The following is a 19749-nucleotide window of genomic DNA, read 5'->3' as shown; positions in this document are numbered from 1 at the left end:
TCAAAAACCATGTGGTATATAAGCAGCTTCATTTACTTGTATATTACCTTTAACAGCTGTATAGGGTTAATCTCAAATATGATTTTCAAACATAAAATGTAAAATATGACTCAATAATGTATGATATTTTATGATTATCGTTGGCATAGTTCTGTTCATTGAGCAGCACTCCTATATGAGATGCTCTGTTACATGCTGTGTGTAGTATGCATTATCTCTAAACCTAACGATAGTCCTAAGAAAGAAGCACTATTATATTTCAGCTTTTCCAGTGAGAAAGCTGAGGCTTAATTGGCCCAGGGTTTCTCTGCTGGCAAGTAGTAGAGCTGACCCTGCTTGTGGTTGAATCTCAAGGTCACAAACCCAAAGATGAGGTCCCTTTTAATGGCCAGTTGAAAATGAGCTGTTGTTGCTAGGAATGGAGACCAATAAGGGTGGCAAGGCCAGGAAGAACAGGTAATAGAATATTACCTGTTGGTAATATTGTTGGAGACATATTCCAGACACTTACCGAAGGATTATATTAACATGTCGGTGTTCCATTTGTTTAGTTAGATTTTCTTTTCCTTGAGGTCCATAATTTGATTTCTTTTGAGTGCCTTATATGTAATAGCTGTTTAATAAGACTTTAAAGATGGGAAGGGCCAAGGCGGAGGAGAGGGGACAAATGGACTGAAAATGAAGTGAAGAGAGAATGAGAGATAGCCATGAAGAAGGAAGAAGATAACAGGGAGTATGTATGTGGTGAAAGAGTAGAGAAAAGAAGCTGGCAAAAGAAAGGAGACAAAAAGGGAGGCAGGAAGATGAAGTAAGGCCCAGATCATTCGAACTTCCTGACTCAAACTGTTCACTCAGAGTCTGAGCTTCAGGGAATTGTCATCATAGAATTCAGTCCTTTGATATATTAGCTAGAGAACCTCTGAGTGTAGCTTTTCAATGGTAATTTCATTCTTTAAATCCTAGAATCCAGGATTTGATGGATTTGATTTATGCTTCAAATCCTAGAGCATCTCTAGGTCCCCTAGAACTGGCAGAACCTTGGAGAAGATAACCAGGAGTTTACAACATATACATAGGTAGCAGTAACCCAAAGGGAAAGGTATTTTAAGTGTCTTACATGAGCTGAAGAGGGGAAATGACCTTTGGTTTGGGTGGACAGGGATAATAAAAGAGACTATCAGTGCAGAAATAATTTATTACCTGCCAGTTTGATAGGTAAAATTACAAGATTATCAGTGAAATTGAGGGAGAAGTTACTTTTAAGAAGTAGAAACATCATTAGCAATAGTACAGAAGGGGGGAAACTTGTGGAATTACTCATTTTGCTGAAATATAACATACTTGTTTGCTTGATACTGCCCGCTTGTAAGCCCTCCCTTACTCCCACCTTTCTAAAAGATTGTCAGCCTTTTTAATATCCTTTATCAATTATTTGCCTCTGCCCATCCTCTTGATTTTGGTGTTTGATATTGCGCAGCAACTAGCTGGTTAAAGCAAACTCCTCTGAGTCCTTCTTTCTTACTTAACTCCTTTCCCTTTTTTCAAGTCTTGCTTTCATTAAATTGTACACTCTAAAAAATTAGTAGCTATTTAGAAGCTTCTGCTTGAGTTGTTCTTTCTGCAGAACTGAGGCTAAGACATAAATATTCTCCTCCCTGCCCATCTCTGTTTCTCAGCCTCATTTATTAACCTCATCTCTCAACCTCATCCACTCTGGTTTCAGTTACCATCTATGTACAAGACATTCTCAATCTGCATCTTTAACTCAAATCCTTCTATTTTTAAATAGTCAGATAAAACTGCTTAAACGTCTTATGAGTATTTATGCATTGGTTTCTGACAGGTACTTCAGACTTCTGTAAAGTCAAATTAGCCAACTTCCTCCACTATCCAGTTGCTTAAACTGACATACCTGAGAGTCAGTCTTAGCAAGTCCCTCTCCCTTACCCTTTGATTCTGTTTATCACCAAAGCTTGCCATTTCTCCCTCCTGAAATTCATCAATTTCTCTCCAGTCCTACTGCCCAAGTTCAGGCAGACATGTCTTTTCTAGATTTCTACAACATCCAGTTGGTGATCTCTGGACCACATGTCTTAATCCCTCTCAAATCCCTACGCTATATAGGAGCCAGACTAATCTTTCCAAGATTATAAATTTTATATTGTTACAGCCCTGCTGGAAATCCTTCAGTAGCTTTAAAATGAAGTTCAAACTCTTTATTGTGACTCCCAAGGCTCCCAGTGCCCTGCATTGTCTTCCTCTTAAACTCTTGATTATACTCCCTCAGCTTTTACCTCAGCTATGTTGAGTGTCTTTCTGTTCCTTAAAAGAGCAGGGCTATCTCATTCATAGATGATCCTTTGGAGATGCAGATTCCTCTCCGTCAATTGTTCTTCCATTTGCCTCTAATTTTAATCATTCTTTGCATCTCAATATGAATGACACCTCTTCATTTCACATGCTTGAGTTTGAGGTTCAGGATCTGAAACAGTTTTAAGTGGTTTTGACCTCTAAATTGGGGATTACAATTTAGATGGTTTAGACCAGAGAGTTGGAAGAGGTATCAAATTTTATTATGAAGATAAATGGGATGATGGTGGCAGATGAAAGGGATGATGGTGGCAGAGGGAAGATCTAAGCCACCTGCCTCAAAGGCATTTGAGGAAGGTGAGAGAATGTCTTGGAGATTAGTTCATAGAAAAGTGAAGATTCTGCTTTGATGTGGGATTGCCATTGCAGGCTACCACAGAAGAGGTTATTTCTGAGCCAGCAAAGCAGTGATTATTCCAGCAATGAGATAAAGTCCAGCTCTGACCTTTGAGCTTAATTGACCCCCCTTCGACACAGCCTCAGCTATGTCCAGAGAGCTCTTAGTAGCTTCAGTTCAATTCTTGTTTAGTTCCAGTGGGACAGTACAACAAAACTCTGAAGGTAGACAGAAGCTGTTGTCACTGGCTCTACTTAAGTATATCAGGCTTCCCTGGCGGCTCAGCTGGTAAAGAATCCACCTGCAATGCAGGAGACGTGGATCCCTGGGTTGAGAAGGTTCCTTGGAGAAAAGAATGGCTACCCACTCCATTATTTGTGCCTAGAGAATCCCGTGGCCAGGGAGCCTGGTGGGAGGTAGTCCGCAGGGTCACAAGAGTTGGAGACAACTGAGTGACTAAGCACACGTGTGCACATACTCAAGTACACGTTGAAAAACATGAGGTGCTTCCACATGTAGGGCTGACTAGAGGCCAAATTGATGGGATAGGTATATTTGTATTTATAACTCAATTCTGTGACCCTAACCCTATTTAGACCTCCAATCTAATTAGCCTATGTAAATAGTCTTTTATTTGTTTTTATGCCTTGGGTTCAACATTTGTAGGCTAAGTAAATTCCACTAGAGCACTTAAACACCAAAACAAAAACACACTCAACAAACAAACCTAGAAACCTTCCATATCGCTAAAAATTAGACCAACCTCCTCTAAAAATTCTGCCTGCTAGCACACACCAAATAGTAATTGTGAACTGTGCCAGTAAGGTATGACAAGTGGAATTTAATGTTCGACTCCTGAGTGTTTTGGAATTCCCTGACAAAACAAAATCCCAATATCAGTTTCACTTTTAAATAATATTTTGGCTGTTTAATTAAAAAAATTTTTTTTTTTTTACTTCTTAGTTATTTAACATATGTGGATGGAACACAACAGGATACTGACTCTACTCTGATGGAACTTACAAGATACTAGCAAGATAGGTATTAAATCATTTCATTAGTTATAGTGTCACTCAGTGATACAAGGAGAAATGTCCTTAAGTTCTTTTGACCTGTGGGTTCCAGGCTAGAGTAACCCAGCTTTGCAACATCATAAATTATGTTAAACTAAAATTTAGCTAACACATTTTAGATAAAACTTTTAGTTTCTATGTGTAAATTCCATTGGCAAAAAGAATTGACTCATTTATGTGTTAGTTATTAACTTTTTTTTCAGGTTCCATGAGTGAGTTCTGTTGCCTAGAAGAGTTGACTCACCTATGAGTGATGTGTGATGATGTCCAGAGAGCCATTTCCCTGCTCTTTAGCTCAGGTTCCTGACAGTGGATGGGCTGCAGAACACAATATGTTAGGAAAGTGATTTAGTGATTTATTCATCAACTGAAACCTGAGAGGCATTTCATCCTCACTTAACAGGCAACATACCTCTGAACGGCATTTTTGAAGTCCTGTCCTGAGTCAGCAACAGAATTAGAACCTATCTGTGCTTAAAGTGCCAAGCTTTTGTCATAAATTCTCTCAGGCCATCCTTCTTCTTAAAGAATATTATCTCTTATTTCCAGAATGAATAGATCAAAATAAGTGAGGCCAAAGTACCTTCCTGATGCAGTGAAACAGAGAAATGACCCTATAATGAAGCAAATGGAAAACAGAAGCTTTCTTACTGTACTAATTAATCATTCACTCAACAGTAGGGCCCTCGATTTAGGATTGGACTTAAATGACTTTCAGTAAATAATCCACAGTGTATATTGGCACAGAAGTGGTCAAAGAATGCTGAGAAAGATATGAAATAAGTTAGGAAGAAACTAATTGAAAACTTACTACAATCTGAAGGAAAAGTGACTCAAGCAAGACTCGAATGTGACTTGTGGAGTTTAGCTAACAATGCTGCCAAAGCTCAAAGTAGAGAAACGTGTCCTTGGGGCTGACAACAAATTGACATGAAATCATCAGTGGAGGGAGGCAAAATTAGAAGAGTTCTGTGGGTGCCTTCAGAGGCAACAAAGAAAAAAAGGAAGTGTCCCTGGCTTGAAGCCTGAGGCTGAGGTTTGGGGAGAGTTGGAGGCAGGATGAGATACAAAACAAGACCAGACATCAGGAGGCCTGGACTTGGTGTTGCTTCCATTCTCAGGCAGAAGCAAGTAGGGAAGTGTTCACAATTCCAAAGCACTGAAGGGAAACTAGAGAAGGCCAAGAGAACAGAGGCTATTAGTATTTGTTGAGGCAGGGAGGATAACTGATAGGAGGTAAGGTCTCCTGGCAGGATTTTAAGTCTATGGCTGTAAATTGACTTCAACTTTCTGACATTTATACAAACCATGAAGGGTCTTTCTCAATTTTATGGAACCCTTTGGTGGGACTGATGTCCAGTAATTCAGTTTCCCTCTATTTATCTGCATGTAATGCATTGTTTCCTGTAGTGAAGGCACAATTGGATTTTCAGACAGCACAGAAAAATCACACTTTTCAACTGCAAATGTAATACCTTTTTTTTTTTTAACAACTGTCAAAAATCCATTATTGGAAAATCAATTCTACACCCAATTTCCAACAACAGATTAGAGATGCCTGGTGAGTAACTTTCAGGACACTGTGAAGTGTAGTTTCTTATTTTTGGCATTCTTCCAGAATCTTTATTGAATATCCTTTTTTTTTTTCTCCCATCCAAAACCATCTAGTTGAGAGTCACACTGCCAACATTGCACTGAAAGGTGAACTCCCCAGGTCAGTAGGTGCCCAATATGTTACTGGAGATCAGTGGAGAAATAACTCCAGAAAGAATGAAGGGATGGAGCCAAAGCAAAAACAGCACACAGTTCTGCATGTGACTGATGGTGGAAGTAAAGTCTGATGCTATAAAGAGCAATATTGCATAGGCACCTGGAATTTTAGGCCCATGAATCAAGGCAAATTGGAAGTGGTCAAATAGGAGATGGCAAGAATGAATGTTGACATTTTAGAAATCAGAGAACTAAAATGGACTGGAATGGGTGAATTTAACTCAGATTACCATTATATCTACTAGTGTGGAAAAGAATCCCTTAGAAGAAATGGAATAGCCATCATAGTCAACAAAAGAGTCTAAAATGAAGTATTTGGATGCAATCTCAAAAACAACAGAATGATCTCTGTTCGTTTCCAAGGCAAACCATTCAATATCACAGTAATCCAAGTCTATGCCCCGACCAGTAATGCTGAAGAAGCTGAAGTTGAATGGCTCTATGAAGACCTACAAGACCTTCTAGAACTAACACCCAAAAACGATGTCCTTTTCATTGTAGAGGACTGGAATGCAAAAATAGGAAGTCAAGAGATCCCTGGAGTAACAGGCAAATTTGGCCTTTGAGTACAGAATGAAGCAGGGCAAAGGCTAATAGAGTTCTGCCAAGAGAATGTACTAGTCTTGGCAAACACCCTCTTCCAACAACACGAGAGAAGACTCTACACATGGACATCACCAGATGGTCAATACCAAAATCAAATTGATTACATTCTTTGCAGTCAAAAACAGAGAAGCTCCATACAGTCAGCAAAAAAAAAGACCAGGAGCTGACAGTGGCTCAGATCATGAATTCCTTATTACCAAATTCAGACTTAAACTGAAGAAAGTAGGGAAAATCACTAGACCATTCAGGTACGACCTAAATCAAATCTCTAATGATTATACAGTGGAAGTGACAAATAGATTCAAGGGATTAGATCTGATAGAATGTCTGAAGAACTATGGACAAAGGTTCATGGCATTGTACAGGAGGCAGTGATCAAGACCATCCCCAAGAAAAAGAAATGCATAAAGGCAAAATGGGTGTCTGAGGAGGGCTTAAAAATAGCTGTGAAGAGAAAAGAAGTGAAAGTCAAAGGAGAAAAGGAAAGATATATCTATTTGAATGCAGAGTTCCAAAGAATTGCAAGGAGAGATAAGAAAGCCTTCCTCAGTAATTGAAGAAATAGAGGAAAACAGTAGAATGGGAAAGACTAGAGATCTCTTCAAGAAAATTAGAGATACCAAGGAACATTTCATGCAAAGATCGGCACAATAAAGGACAGAAATGGTATGGACCTAACAGAAGCAGAATACTAAGAATAGGTGGCAAGAATACCCAGAACTATACAAAAAAGATCTTCATGACTCAGATAAGCACAATGGTATGATCACTCACCTAGAGCCAGACATTCTGGAATGCAAAGATAAATAGGCCTTAGGAAGCATCACTAGGAACAAAGATAGTGGAAGTGATGGAATTCCAGCTCAGCTATTTCAAATCCTAAAAGAATGATGCTGTGAAAGTGCTGTACTCAGTAGACCAGAAAACTTGGAAAACTCAGCAGTGGCCACAGGACTGGAAAAGGTCGGTTTTCATTCCAATCCCTAAGAAAGGCAATGCCAAAGAATGCTCAAACTACCGCACAATTGCATTCATCTCACATGCTAGCCAAGTAATATTCAAAATTCTCCAATTCAGACTTCAATGGTACGTGAACCTTGAGCTTCCAGATGTTCAAGCTGGATTTATAAAAGGCAGAAGAACCAGAGATCAAATAGCCAGCATCCATTGTATCATCAAAAAAGCAAGAGAGTTACAGAAAAAGATCTACTTCTGCTTTAATGACTATGCCAAAGCCTTTCACTGTGTGGATCACAACAAACTGTGGAAAATTCTGAAAGAGATGGGCATACCAGGCCACCTGACTGGCCTCCTGAGAAATCTGTAGTCAGGTCAGGAAGCAGCAGTTAGAACTGGACTTGGAACAACAGATTGGCTCCAAATTGGGAAAGGAGTATATCAAGGCTGTATATTGTCACCATGCTTATTTAACTTGTATGCAGAGTACATCATGAAAAACGCTGAGCTGGATGAAGCACAAGCTGGAATCAAGATTGCTGGGAGAAATATCAATAACCTCAGATATGGGGATGACATGACCCTTATGGCAGAAAGCGAAGAAGAATTGAAGAGCCTCTTGATGAAAGTGAAAGAGGAGAGTGAAAAAGTTGACTTAAAACTCAACATCCAGAAAACTAAGATCATGGCATCTGGCCCCATAACTTCATGGCAGATAGATGGGGAAACAATGGAAACAGTGACAGACTTTACTTTTGAGAGCTCCAAAATCACTGCAGACAGTGACTGCAGCCATGAAATTAAAAGACTCTTGCTCCTTAGAAGAAAAGTTATGACCAACATAGACAGTATATTAAAAAGCAGAGATGTTACTTTGCTGACAAAGGTCCGTCTAGTCAAAGCTATGGTTTTTCCTGTAGTCATGTATGGATGTGAGAGCTGGACTATAAAGAAAGCTGAGTGCTGAAGAATTGATGCTTTTGAACTGTGGTGTTAAAGACTCTTGAAAGTCCCTTGGACAGCTAAGAGATCCAACTAGTCCATCCTAAAGGAAATCAGTCCTGAATGTTCATGGGAAGGACTGATGTTGAAGCTGAAACTCCAATACTTTAGCCACCTGATGTGAAGAGCTGACTTGTTTGAAAGGACCCTGATGCTGGGAAAGACTGAAGGCAGGAGGAGAAGGGGATGACAGAGGGTGAGATGGTTGGATGGCATCACCAGCTCAATGGACATGAGTTTGAGTAGGCTCTGGGAGTTGGTGATGGACTGGGAGGCCTGGTGTGCTGCAGTCCATTGGGTCATAAAGTGTTGGGCATGACTGAGTGACTGAACTGAACTTACCTCTTGGAAAGAAGTATTTTTTGAATAGAAGTGTGAAACTGAATACCCTTTTCAGAGTATTAAAGGTCATGATTTGCATTTTCTTAATGATTAAGATGTTCAGTGTCTCTTTGTGTGCTTATTTTACTATCCATACTGTACACCTCTAGGGTAGAATTTCTTAAGTTTAAAAAAAAAAAATAACAACATACCCTAATCTTGGCACTCTCAAATTCTGGTAAAGAATGTGTAACTGTGGGGACATTCATACATTGTTTATAGCACTGCCCTTCTAGAAAATGGTTTAGTAGTTTTTTTGTGATTTTAAATGTACCCTTACCACATTACCCAGCAATCTCACTCATGGGTATTTGCCATAGAGAAATGAATTTTTATGTTCATAAAAACTTGTATAAAGTTGTATAAAAACATTTTGGCAGCATTATTTATGATCACCCCAACCTAGAAACAACCCACACTTTCTTCAATAGGTAGGTGTCTAAACAAAGTATTTAAATTAATACAATGGATTATTCAGCATCAAGCAGAAGCAAACTGTTGACATATGTAACAACATGGATAAGCTTCACATGGATTATGCTAGGTGAACAAAGCTGATCTCAAAAAATTACATACTGTATGATTGCTTTTTATGATGTTCTGGAAAAGGCAAAACTGTAGTGACAGAAAACAAATCAATGGCAGCTGGGGTTACAAGGTCAGGGAAAGGTATGATTATAAGAGGCAGCACAAGGGAATTTGGAGAATAATGAAGCTGTCTGTTCTTATTGTGAACATTGTTATAGGGTCAAGGCATATGTTAAAGGGCTTCCCTGGTGGCTCAGATGGTAAAGAATCTCCCTGCAATGCAGGAGACAGAGGTTCAATCCCTGGATCAGGAAGATACCCTGGAGAAGGGAGTGGCTACTCACTCCAGTGTTAAAACTCATAGAAGTGTATATACCTCAAAAATAGGTGAATTTTAATGAATGTAAATTATAGATAATAATATTGATGAAGTCATCTTTACCAAGTAAGTAGAAGTGGTCCCCACACAGATTAGTTACATAATTGTAGTATTTGCACATTATCTAGACTTAACATTCTGACTTGTAATGCTGATTTAAGGCCTTCAAGAGGTAGAAACCAGATTCTGGTCTCCTGTTCTTGTTATATTTTTCATGGACAGAGAACTTGAAAATTCTGAAAATTCCTATATTCACATTGAATATTTCTTATTAGAGAAATAATAAGATTTCATCAAGTTTGCAATGTATTTTATCATGGTAGAATAATTATTTGTTCCCTTTAAAAATTTTTATTTTATATTGGAGTATAATTGATTACAATGTTGGTTAGTTTCAGATGTACAGCAAAGTGCTTTAGTTATGTGTATATGAATATCTATCATTTTTCAAATTCTTTTCCCATAGAGGCTATTACTGAGTATTAAGTAGAGTTCCCTGTGCTATATAGTAGGTCGCTGTTGATTATTTTATAAATAGTAGTGTGCATATGTTAATCACAAGCCTCCTAACTTATCCTTCCCCTTTTGGTAACTATAAGTTTGTTATCAAAGTATGTTTATTTTGTGATTAAGTTCATTTGTATTATATTTTTAGATTTCACATATAAATGATAGCACAGATATGTGTCACACAGATTAATTTTTGAATGTTGAAAAATCTTTCCATCCCTTGGGTAAATCCCATTTGTATGAACCTTTAATATATTATTGAATTTGGTTTGCTTATATTTTGTTGAGGATTTTTGGGTCTATGTTCATCAGTGATACTGCCTGTAATTTTCTTTTTTGTGGTATCTTTGCTTGGGTTTGGTATCAGGGTGATGGTGGCCTCATACAATAAGTCTGGAAGTTTTCCTTCCTCTATAATTTTTTTGGAAGAGTTTCAAAAGGATAGGTGTTAACTTTTCTCTAAATGTTTGCTGGAATTTTCCTGTAAAGCTATCTGGCTTTGAACTTCAATTTGTTGAGAGTTTCTTAATCACAGTTTCAATTTCAGTACTTGTAATTAGTCTGTTTATATTTTCTATTTCTTCCTGGTTCCGTCTTGGAAAATTGTACCTTTCTCAGAATGTATCTGTTTCTTCTAGATTATCCATTTTATTGGTGTATAGTTGCTTGTAGAAGTCTCTTATGACCCTTTGTTTTCATGTTGTAACTTCTTTTTCATTTCTAATTTTACTGATATGAACACTCTCCTTTTTTTCCTTGGGGCTTCCCTGGGTGGTTCTGATGGTAAAGAAGCCACCTGCAGTGCAGGAGACCCAAGTCTGCCTAAAAGTTTATCAATTTTGTTTATCTTTCCAGAAAACAGATTTTAGTTTCTTTTATCTTTTCTTTGTGTCTATTTCATTTATTTCTGCTCTAATCTTTATTATTTCTTTCCTTCTACTAACTTTGGGTTTTGTTTGTGCTTTCTCTGGTTGCCTTAAGTATAACTTTAGGTTGTTTATTTGGAATTTTTCTTGTTTTCTGAGGTAAGGGTGTACTGCTATAAGCTTCCCTCTTAGAACTGTTTTTGCTGCATCCCATAGGTTTGGGACCATTGTGTTTTCATTTTCATTTGTCTCTGGGTATTTTTTATTTCCTCAATGACTTCTTCAGTGATCCATTGGTTTAGTGATGTATTATTTAGCCTCCATGTGTTTGTGATTTTGTGCAGTTTTTTTCTTGCAGTTGGTTTCTAATGTCATTGTGGAAAAGATCATTGAAAAAGATGCTTGCTAATATTTCAATTTTCTGATATTTACTGAGGCTTGCTTTATGGTGCAGCATGTGATCTATCCTTGAGAACGTTCATTTGCACTTGGAAAGAATGTATATTCTTCTGCTTTTGGATGCAGTGCTCTATAAATGTTAATTAAGTACATTTGGTCTATTAATTTTCTGTTTGGATAATCTGTCCATTGAAGTAAGTGGGGTGTTAAAGTCCTCCACTATTACTGTGTTGTCGATTTCTCCTTTTATGGCTATTAGCATTTGTGGTGCTCCTGTGTTGGGTGCAAATATATTTATAATTGTTATGCCTTCTTCTTGGATTGATCCCTTGATTATTATGGAGTATCCTTTGTCTCTTATAACAATATTTTAAAGTCTATTGTGTCTGATGTGATTATTGCTACTCCAGGTTTCTTTTGACTTGCATTTGCATGGAATACCTTTTTCCTTCTCCTTACTTTCAGTCTATACATGTGATCTGAAGTGGGTCTCTCATAGACAGTGTGTATATGTCTTGTTTTTGTATCCATTCAGCCAGTGCATGTCTTTTGGTTGGAGCATGTAATCCATTTACATTCAAGATAATTACTGATCTGTATGTTCTTGTTGCCATTTTGTTAAATTTTTTGGATTTATTTTCATAGGTCTTTTTTCTTCCTCCTTCCTCTTGTTCTCTTCTCCTGTGATTTTACGACTCTCTTTAGTGTTGTGTTTGGATTAATTTTTCATTTTTGCATGTGTATCTTACAGATTTTTGTGTTGCAATTGATATGATGTTTTTATTTGGCATTGTGTATGTATATGTGTGTGTATATATAAACACACACACACACACTTACATACAAACACAAGATTGATTTAAGTTGCTGGTCTCTTAATTTAAAATTCATTCTCAATATCCAGAATTTGTACTTTGCTCACTGGTTTTGATATTATATTTGTGTGTGGATGATTTCCTACTTTTACTGCCGGTGAGATTTCCCATTTGTAATTTCTTGATCCTAGTTGTGGCCTTTTCTTTTCCTCCTAGATAAGTTATTTTAGCATTTGTTGTAAAGATGGTTTGGTGGTGGTGAATTCTGTTAACTTTTGCTTGTCTGTAAAGCTTTTGATTTCTCCATTGAATCTGAATGAGGCCCTTGCTGGATAGAGTATTCTTGGTTATAAGTTTTTCCCTTTCATTACTTTAGATATATAATGCCACTCTCTGCTGGCCTGCAGAGTTTCTACTGTAAGATCAGTTTGATAACCTTATGAGGATTTCCTTGTATATTATTTGTTGCTTTTCATATTTTCTCTTTGTCTTTAATTTTTTATCAATTTGATTAATATGTTTCTCAGCATGTTCCTTCTTGGATTTGTCCTCTATGGAACTCTCTGTGCTTTCTGCACCTGGGTGACTGTTTACTTTCCCATGTTAGGGAACTTGTCAGATATTATCTCTTCAAATATTTTCTCAGGTCCTTTCTCTTATCTGCTTCTGGAACCTATATAATGTGAATGTTTGTATATTTAATGTTGTCCCAGAGAAGTTTTAAACTGTGTTCATTTTTTTCTTTATTCTTTACTGTTGCACAGTAGTGATTTCCACTATTCTTGCTCACTTATTGATTCTTCTGCCTCATTTATTCTGCTATTTATTTCTTCTAGTGTATTTTTCATTTCAATTATTACATTGTTTATCTCTGTTTATTTGTTCTTTGAGTTCTTTGAACTCTTTGTTCACCATTTTTTGTATCTTCTCAGTCTGTGCCTCTATTCTTTTCCTGAGATCTTGGATTATCTTTACTATCTTTCTCTGAATTATTTTTCATATAGATTGCCTAACTACACTACACTTAGTTGTTCTTCTTGTTCCTTCATCTGGAACATATACCTCTTCCATCTTATTTTGTCTAACTTCCTGTGTTTGTGGTCCCACAGGCTGTAGCAGCGTAGCTCCTCATGCTTCTGGTGTTTTCCGCCTTGTGGTTAAGGATGGCCTAAGAGGCTTGTGCAGGCTTCCTGATGGAAGAGATCGGTGCCAGCCCACTGGTGGGTTTGGCGGGAGCTTGTCTCTCTTATGTTTTTGGCTTCCCTGATAGTTCAGTTGGTAAAGAATCCGCCTGCAGTGCAGCAGATCCTGGTTCAATTCCTGGGTTGGAAGATCTGCTGGAGAAGGGATAGGCTACCCACTTCCAGTATTCTGGCCTGGAGAATTCCATGGACTGTATAGTCCATGGTGTCACAAAGAGTCGGGCACAACTGAGCACTTTCACTTTGTTTCTCTGGTGAACATGGACATGTTAATGTGTGTGTTTACAGGTTGCTATGGGCTCAGGAATGTTTTAAACAGCCTATCTGCTGATGGATGAGGCTGTGTGCCTGCCGTTTTGGTTGTTTAGCCTGAGGCATTGGCTGTTTGGTCAGCAATAGAGCCTATAGTCTGTTGTATGGGGCAAGGTCTTGGCATCAAAATAGCAGCCTCCTGGGCAGCTCACATCAGTGAATACTTTCTAGTACCTCTGCCACCAATGTCCCCTCTCCACAGTGAGCCACTCTCCAGGAGACCTTCCTTCAAGACCAACTGGTAGGTCTGGTCCAGAATCCTATGAAGTTACTTCTTTTCCCCCTGGGTCCCAGTGTGCACAAGACCTTGTATGTGATCTGCAGGAATTGAGTTCCTGTTTCCCTCAGTCTTGTGGAGTTCCTGAAATCAAGCCCTGTTAGCCTTCAAAGCCAAATGCTCTGGGGGCCCCTCCTCCCAATGTCAGACCCCCAGACTAGGGAGCCTGAGATGGGGCCCAGTACTCTCACTCCTGTGGGAGAACCTTTGCAATATAATTATTTTTCAGTTTGTGGGTTGCCTACCTGGTAGGAATGGGATTTGATTGTATCATGAATGCTCCCCTTCTGCTGTCTTGTTGTGGCTTCGTCTTTGTATTTGGAAGTAGAATATCTTTTTTGGTAAGTTCCAGACTTTTTTGTTGATGGTTATTCAGCAGTTGGGCTTCCCAGGTGGCTAGTGATAAAGAACCTACCTGCTAGTGCAGGAGACGTAAGAGACATGTGTACAATCCCTGGGACTGGGAGATCCCCTGAAGGGGGGCATGGCAACCCACTCCAGTATTCTTGCCTGGAGAATCCCATGGACAGAGGAACCTGGAGGGCTACAGTCCATAAGGTCGCAAAGAGTCAGACATGACTGAAGCAATTTAAAACACACACATTTAGCAGTTAATTGTGATACTGTTGTTTTGTGAAATAAGATGCACTCAGGTCCTTCTATTCTGTCCTTTTATCCTCAAATCCAAAATAGAAGAGTTATTTGAAGTCCTTATATATCATTTTTAACAATTTTTGAATGTAATAATAACAATAATCACAATGAAACAGCAGCAAAAACTGATATGTCTAGGAATAGACTTAACAAATGATGTACAACGTCATTTTGGAAAATATTGTAAAATATTATTGCAAGGCATAAAAGAAGACTTAAATAGTTAAGACCATAGTCAATGAATTTTTTTTGTTCAGTCTCTCAGTTGTGTCTGACTCTTTGCGACTCCATGGACTGCAGCATGCCAGGCCTCCTTGTCCTTCACCATCTCCTGGAGCTTGCTCAAACTCATGTCCATTGAGTCAGTGATACCATTCAACCATCTTGTCCTCTGTCATCCCCTTCTCCTCCTGCCATCAATCTTTCAGGCATCAGGGTCTTTTATAATGAGTCGGCTCTTTGCATCAGGTGGCCAAAGTACTGGAGCTTCAGCTTCAGCATCAGTCCTTCCAATGAGTATTCAGGATTGATTTCCTTTGGGATGACTGGTTTGATCTCCTTGCAGTCCAAGGAACTCTCAAGAGTCTTCTCCAGCAACACAGTTCAAAAGCATCAATTCTTTAGCCCTCAGCCTTCTTTATGGTCCAGCTCTCACATCCATACATGACTATAGGAAAAACCATAGCTTTGACTAGATGGATATTTACCATTAAAGTAATGTCTCTGCTTTTTAATATGCTATCTAGGTTTGTCATAGCTTTTCTTCCAAGGAGCAAGTGTCTTTTAATTTCATAGCTGCAGTCACCATCTGCAGTGATTTTGTCAGTGAATAGGAAGACTCAATATCATAAATATCATCTCACTGCAAATAATTCATGCATTCTAAATTTCAGTCATACCTGAACAGGTGTTTTAATTTTATGAAATTTTATGAGATAATTGTAATATTCATTTCAATAGTAAAGAGCCAATTTGAATTGAAGTGACTGTGAATAAGAAAGAAAGGGGGTATATGATGTGGCACACGGATCCCTCTGTAGGAATGAAGGGATTTATGCCCCAAATGATGAGTGCTGCCAACAGACTCTCCTTAGTTGTCAGCTGCCTTTGGACATTGCCCCAGTTGAGAAGAGTTTTCCAGCCCAAGGCCATGCCCCTTGTCCAGGGTGTTTTACTGATCAATGCTAGAGTATAAAGGCCACGCCCTTGTCCCACCTCAGAACAATTCTGAGGTTCACTGAGACCTTCAGTAGGAATGGATCATAGCTCAACTTCTCCTTCTGCCCAGTTCAGCTTCCTTCCTTTCCCTTCCACATGTTCTAACTCCAAGAGGAATCTGTGACAAAGCTCTTGCATGGTTATATCTATCTCAGGGTTTTCCTTGCTCCTGGAATCTAACCAGTGACTGAGGACTTCTTCGGATAGCAAAGCCTGCTTATTATAAAGCTATAGTCCTTAATATAGCATGGTACTGACTTCAGAATAAATGAATAGGCATATTAAACAGAAAAAGAACACAACAGAACTTGGTGTACGTGAGAGGTGACATTATATTGGGAAAAAATGCACTGTTTACCAATAGTTGCTCTGACAGTTGTCAAACAGGTGGGGAAAAAATAGGCCTTTTGCCAAAAAATTCCCACAATGAGTAAGTACATAAATGTAAAGAACAAAAAAGTAAAATTGTTAATAAAATGTGACAAGACAGGAAAGAAGTTCTTAAATAAGATGCAAAGGTTGAAACTGTAAAGAAGAGATTGATAAATTTGATTATATGTACATTTAAATTTTGTGTCAAGCTTGGAGATATATAACCAAAAGAATTGAACTTAGAATATATAAAGAATTTCCACAAATTAGTAAGAGATACAAACAACAAACAGTAAACTAGCAAAAGGTGCAAACTGCAGATTTGCAGAGGAAGAACTGCAAATGGCCAAAAAGCTTAAGAAAAGATGATCAAACTCACTAATAATTAATGAAATACAAATCAGTACATGCTATTTCTCATCCTTGAGACCTAGCAAAAATAAAGCATAAATATAACAAATTCTGGGGGGAGATGTGAGAAAATAGCAACAACTTCTTTGAAGAGGCATTTGGTAATGTCTTTCAAATTTTATATCACATGTACATTTTTGAGAAACTCATAGAAATGTGCATATACTGACTTAACAGTGACGATGAGTTCTCTCTTATTCGTAATAGCAAATACTTGGAAGCAATTTTACATGTCCGTAAATAAGGGATGGGTAAGTATTTGTATATACATATCATGAAATATTTATCATGCAGCAGTTTAATTGAATTCAGCGTGTTTACCTGTTTCAACAAAAATCTTGAAAATATATTATGGAATAAAAATTGTGTGGTCAAAATATTTAAATTTAAACTTGTTAAATATTGTTTACAATCTATGAAGAAACATACAAGTGGTAAATAGTTTTAACTGTGTTACAGAAGGAAAGCATAACAGCTTCCAAAAAGTCGCTGTCTTTGAGGAGAGCAGAGAAAGAGATGGAAAAAGTCTTCAACTGTAAGTAACATTTTATTTGTAAAAAATTGATATATTTATTTGACTGTGTTGGGTCTTAGGCAGCATGCAGGGTCTTCGTTGCATCACTCAGGATCTTCTGTTACGGTGCACAGACACTGGTTGTGCTGTCTGGGCTCAGTAGCTGTGGTACACAGGCTCCAGTGCACATAGACTTAAGTAGTTGTGGCATCGGGCTCTCTAGCTGTGGTGTGTGCTCAGAGTGCATTGGCACATAGTTGCAGTGTGTGCGCTTAGTTTGTCCATGGTGTGTGGAATCTTTGTTCCCTGACCAGGGATAGAACCTGCATCTTTTGCATTGCAGGGCAGATTCTTAACCACTGGGCCACCAAGGAAGTGCCATCACTTCACTTTTAATGGAAGAAAAAAAATTAAGTGAAAGTAATCTGAAAATGACAGAATGATATTAATTTTGGGTTGTGGATATTCTGTGCATTTTTCTGCATGCCTGAAGTATTTTATTACATAGAGTTTTAAAAATTAATAAAACAAGTGATGTGTAGTAGAGGCCAGAAGTGAGCAAGTCTTGAATTGATTTTGTAATCATTTTTAAAAATCCTTTGAGTTTTGAAAATATTTTGATGGAATTTTTTTCTTTTAATGTAAAATTCATAAAATGTGAAATTTACCTTTGTAATAATTTTAAAGTATGTTCTAATGACTTTTAGTATATTCATAATGTTGTACAACCATCACTAATATCTAGTTTCATGCTTTCTGTCACCTTTTGAGGAATCTTGCAAGGAACCAGAAGTCCTGATTAGCAGTAGCAGCTTGAGATAAATGACCAAAATATTAATATTGTGATTTTATTTGGATTCATAGAGAGAGACTTGGGAGCATTCAACTTACATGTTTAAATTGCTGTATAAGTAGAAACTTAGGGTCTTAATACTTCCTTTACAGAAAAGAATAACTGTTAACAACTTTCAGAATTACTCAGTAATGCCTATTCCTGGGTAGTAACTTCACCCTCAACTCTGTGTGATTTTATCCTTCTTGTGGCACTGCCCAAAGCAGAAAAATATGACTTCTGTCTAAGTCTTCAATGGATATCCTCTCTTGCCTTCCCAGACTGTGTTGGAAGACTTAGGAACTGCTATAGACTGAATATTGTGTTCCCCCTCAAGGTTCATGTTTTGAAATCCTAATCCACAGTGTAATAGTAGCCTTGAGGAAGTGATTAGGTCATGAAGACAATGCCCTTGCGGATGAGATTAATGCCCCCATAAAAGAGGTTCTGGAAAGTTCCTGTGTCCCTTCCACCATGTTAGGACACAGAAGACAGCTGTCTATAAAACAGAAAGTGGGCTCTCACCAAATACTTAATCAGTTATCACCTGGACATTGAACTTCCTGCCTCCTGAACTGTGAGAAAAATATTTTTTATTGTCTATAAGCCACCCAGTCTGTGGACAGTCAGTCCACTGTTATCACCCAGTGGACTAGGACAGAAACCCCTCTTCTGATATTTGCAGTGCAATGTGTGTATTTATTTCCATGATAACAACTACTCTTAGTTTTGTAATTACTTACAGCAGTCAGCCTATCACCTCAGGAGGCTCTTGAATCCTGTGATCATATTGTTTTACCTTTGAATCCTCAAAACTTAGCATCGTTTCTGGAACTTAGGAGATGTTCAAGTAAATGTCATTTGAATGAATGGCTTCAGTGGATGCAGTATCTGTGACTCATTTCAAGTCTGTGCAAGTCCAACAACAGACATTAGTCAGACTTCCCATTTTTGATCAGCTATTGAAAGTGGGACAGTTGATCTATGATTTAGCATACCTCCAATAAGCAAGCCCAAGAGAATAATGTTAAAATCCCTGCCCTCCTGCAAGAGTCAGCTTGATCACGGACCTTGATTTAGTGGTTGATTTCCACAGTTAAGTTGTCTGTCACAATCTTTTGTTGGATGTCCCTTCACATGATTTGTTGATTTTTAGCAAAACTGAAGAAAGAATAAGAATTCTTTAGAATTTTATATGTTGTCCCATAATGCATTCTTAATACTGAGGAACATACAAATCTAGGCTAAGATTCTTCTATTTGGCTCTGGGAAGACTGAAAGCAGATTACTGTAGTGATCAGAAGTTTGGCTTGCAATCAGATGGATTGTGTTTCCTATCTGTACTCTGTCACTTTCTATCTAGAAGTCACTAGGCAAATTACTTTACTTCTCCAAGACTCAATTTCCTTATCTGCAAAGTGGATATAATAATAAAAATGAATAATAAAAAATTAACTTCATAAATTTCCTGTGAATGTTAAATGAGGTAATACATATGAGAAGCAGTAAGCATATAGCCTAGTATATAGTAAGTGTTCCCTTAATATCAGTGATTGTTATCTAGAACTTTGGGTGACATAATTTTTGGTCATGGAAAGAGTCTCTGAGGAACCTCTAGGGTTGTGTGCAATGCAGAAGAGTGTAGTGTGAATAAGTTTAAGGAATTCAGGATTCAAAATTCAATTTTACCTGAATGACCTTAGACAATTCACTTAATCCTCATGTGTCCTCAGTATTGTTAAAAATACTGTCTTAGACTTTTTCACATCTCTCTTGCTATGTATTTTCTGTTTTCTCCCCTCTTTATACAGACTTCCTTGAGAAAAGGAATCTGTTGATACTTGTTGACACCTTAATGAAGAATTGCTTCTCTCCACAGGAATTTACTTTTCAGTGTAATCATTCAGTAAGTTCTGATAAACTATATATCTACTAAAGGAATGTTACTTATTAACTGATGATGG

The 19749-nt window shown here is 37.8% G+C and overlaps 1 long non-coding RNA gene across 2 annotated transcripts in view; it reads left to right on the top strand.

Annotated features, from left to right (window-relative positions):
• LOC110134594 (uncharacterized) overlaps positions 1-19749 on the top strand; it is a 484741-nt gene that overhangs the window by 74561 nt on the left and 390431 nt on the right. For both annotated transcript variants that reach the window (XR_011488755.1, XR_011488756.1), the window contains exon 2: positions 16899-16974. This is a non-coding gene — a long non-coding RNA (uncharacterized lncRNA). The remainder of the gene's footprint in view (positions 1-16898; positions 16975-19749) is intronic.

This window comes from Odocoileus virginianus, chromosome 7 (genome assembly GCF_023699985.2).
Source record: "Odocoileus virginianus isolate 20LAN1187 ecotype Illinois chromosome 7, Ovbor_1.2, whole genome shotgun sequence".
NCBI lineage: Eukaryota > Metazoa > Chordata > Mammalia > Artiodactyla > Cervidae > Odocoileus > Odocoileus virginianus.
The sequence above is the reverse complement of the archived record's forward strand: the minus strand, read 5'-3'. Positions and strand labels throughout refer to the sequence as shown.